The sequence below is a fragment of the Leucopleurus acutus genome, assembly GCF_964270905.1.
Source record: "Leucopleurus acutus genome assembly, chromosome: 8".
Taxonomy (NCBI): domain Eukaryota; kingdom Metazoa; phylum Chordata; class Mammalia; order Artiodactyla; family Delphinidae; genus Leucopleurus; species Leucopleurus acutus.
The window spans coordinates 30,744,438-30,748,114 of NC_139151.1; positions in this window are offsets into that span (position 1 = coordinate 30,744,438).

Below are 3,677 nucleotides of genomic sequence, written 5' to 3' on the forward strand. Positions count from 1 at the left end.
TTTTCTAATCCTGAAAGGACCTTGATCTCTAGAATTCCTTAGTACTCTTCTATCTCTCCTAAAAAAAAACCAAACAGTTCTCATCTGAGCTCCCCTCTTTCACATAATATCTTGCTAAAGGCAGATAACTGTAACTGACACATTATCACTCTGCCTCCATTTACTTCCCATAGATTTAGAGTCTCACTAGGTTCATGGTTAACTTCTACTTCTCATTGGGGTCAGTTTTACTAAATATTTTGCCAAGGCACAGTAGGGCTGTCCAGCTAACCAGCCTGCTACTCTGCTTCTTTCTTGCCTGCTGCCTACTTATTCTATACAACATATTTTATGTTCCTGCACCCTCCTTCCAAACACCAATGTCTGTATTCATGTGGTAGTCATTACTGTCATTTACCAAATATGTCTGGATTTCCATTTTCTTGACACATAGTAGGATTCCATTTCTTTGTTCTTTTTAAAGATAAGCATGACCATTTGACTTGTTTTGATAGAAGTGATATGTCACATATGCACAGAAACATTAAAAGCCAATGTATGATTTACCATAGTTCTTTTCCACTGCTGTGGTGATCATGGAAGCATAAGTCAAGATGAAGTTTTTATCAGCCTAGCTATGATGACTAGAGTCTTCTTGATGGCATACTGTAAACAAAAAATTAATTTTCATTTGATAAGATGCTGAGATTTTGGTGTTATTGTAACATAGCCTAGTCCTGACAAATACAGTCAAGGTATTGCAAATGTTACAATAAACAACCCTGAAATTTCAGTGGCTTAACGTAGCAGAATCATATTTCTCCTTCACTTGACAGCTCAGTGTGGTATTTGGCAGGCAATCTTCCATGTGATGATTGAGGGATCTAGACTACTTCCATTTTGGGGCTCCACTATTCCCTGGGATGATAGAATCCTCTCCTGAGTGATTTGAATCTGGCTGACTGGCAGGTAAAGAGCAGCCTAAGGCAGGAGATTTTCATGGCAGGGCAGGAAATATAATCTTACTATGTCTCCAGGATAAGAAAGAATGACTTTCAGTGAACACATAGCACTCCCTGACACAGTAACCTGGAGCTCCACTGAATGAATCTGCAGGTCGCTCAGGCCTTGACTTTCTCTTAAGGTGTGTACAGGGCTGGCTCCATGAGCATATCTGAGAATTCTCTGGTTGTTTAGCCCATAGAGAGAAAATATCTTGAAAAAATTTTTGTGTGCTTTTCTTTTCTGAACATTCTTGTTCATGAACATTTTAATCAGTGTCATTCTTATTGCCTCGAGGAGAAATACGATGGTAAAGTCAGAAATGAAAATCAGTTAATGTTTAATTTTTTTTACTTTAAAAATATGCTCTTGAAACCTCATGATAGTAACAAAATAAATAAATAAAATGCATTCGAAAGACAAAATTTTTGTTTCTTATGAGCCATATTTTCCTTAGAGACAAGAAGGCCCTTGCAAATTAAAAGTCCAGGCCCTGAAAGAAGCAGAGCATAGAGTTTATGCCATAACAATTGGCTAGAGTCGGTTCAAGAGTTGGATAGAGGTTGATCTCGGATGAGGTCTCTGTGAGGCTAGAGATAAAGGAGTAGATCTGTGAGGAACACTTGGAGAGGATCAGACTCAATGATAAGAAATGCCAACATCGTCATTTTCAGGGCCCAGAGCAGTGTGGGTGCGAAGTAAATGTCTGAGACTATTTGCAGATCATTTATTGCCTTTCTAGGAATCACTGCCTTCGCTGACTAGGCTGCAGAGTCATGTGAACTAATCTGCTCAGTGCTGAGTAGGGAGGGCCTTCAGTAAATGCCCACATGTCACCTGTGGACTTTCCAAAGAAGTGATGCCTAACCAAAGCCGAAGAACTTGCTAAGTCCTAGTCAAACTGCCCTGTGTAGATCACGCTATTTTTTTCTTTTTTTCGGTATGCAGGCCTCTCACTGTTGTGGCCTCTCCCGTTGCAGAGCACAGGCTCCGGACGCGCAGGCTCAGCGGCCATGACTCACGAGCCCAGCTGCTCCGCGGCATGTGGGATCTTCCCGGACCGGGGCACGCCTCCTTCTTTGCAATCCTTCTTTGATTATGTGGACTATCTTAAGTAAATATCCTTTCTAGACTAGTAGAACTTGACTTTTGGTTGGCTGTACACTAAGGACTCCAGCTGATACATAATTATGTTCCCCTTAGAAGTTTTGATAGCACCTTCGTATTTTCTTACTGTTTTCTTTGTTTGTCTTTTGTTTGGGATGCTTCCCGACCAGGGATCAAACCCACGCCCCCTACAGTAGAAGCACAGATTCTTAACCACTGGACCACCAGGGAAGTCCCTTACTTTCTCAACATTACAATGCTGTGATGTCTAGATAAAGCATATATTATTATTATATTATACAGATGCCAAAACTGAATCACAACACAATTAAGTGTTTTATCCAAGGTTGCAAAGTTAAAAACGGCAAATACATCACTTTAATCGTGGTTCTTATTTTAAGAAACCATTTCCACTATGCCAACTTTCTAATATCAAGTTTGGGAAGTATATATAGTGAGACAAAAACACGACATCCATGTATGCTTAAGGCTGTGAAAATATTTATAAGAAAATACCTAAACACAAGCTCCCTGCACTCACTTGTGGTTTTCTCTGCCACCCATCCAAAAACACATGTTCACCATGTTTTCCTTTCCCTCTGTCATCATGACAAACAATGTTCCAGGTAGTGGCTACTCTCTCAATCTGAGTCCTGGAGTGGATGATAGCCAGTGTCAGGCTGTAACTGATGTGCTCTAGCACACTGCTTTAGGATGTAAGGGGAACATGGCATATGCTACATAGTTCTGCACTGCTGGGCCTCTTGAAAACACTAGGAGTTCTTGTAGGCTTTACTAAAGCTCCAAGGTAGGAATTTCTGTTTTAACATCCCATTTATACTGTTTTCTTTTTCATTTTTTTTTCTTACGGGTATATAGTTGCTTTACAATGTTCTCTTAGTTTCAGGTGTATGGCAAAGTGAGTTATACATATATAAATACATATCCACTCTTTTTTGGATCCTTTTCCCATATAGGCTCATTACAAAGTACTGAGTAGAGTTCCCTGTGCTATACAGTAGGTCCTTATTAGTTATCTATTTTATATATAGTAGTGTGTATATGTCAATCCAATCTCCCAATTAATCACTCCCTCGCCTTACCCCCTAGTAACCATAGTGTGTTTTTATATCTGTAACTATTTCTGTTTTGTAGATAAGTTCATTTGTACCCTCTTTTTATATTCCTCATAAAACTGATATCATATGATATTTGTCTTTCTCTGCCTGACTTACTTCACTCAGTTTGACAATCTCTGGGTCCAACGATGTTGCTGCAAACAGCATTATTTCATTCTTTTTAATGGCTGAGTAATAGTCCATGGTATATATGTACCACATCTTCTTTATCCATTCCTCTGTTGATGGACATTTAGGTTGCTTCCATGTCCTGGCTATTGTAAATAGTGCTGCAATGAACATTGGGGTGCATGTATCTTTTCGAATTATGGTTTTCTCCAGATGTATACCCAGGAGTGGGATTGCTGGATCATATGGTAGCTCCATTTTTAGTTATTTAAGGAAACTCCATACTGTTCTCCATAGCGGCTGCACCAGTTTAAATTCCCACCAACAGTGTAGGAGGGCTCC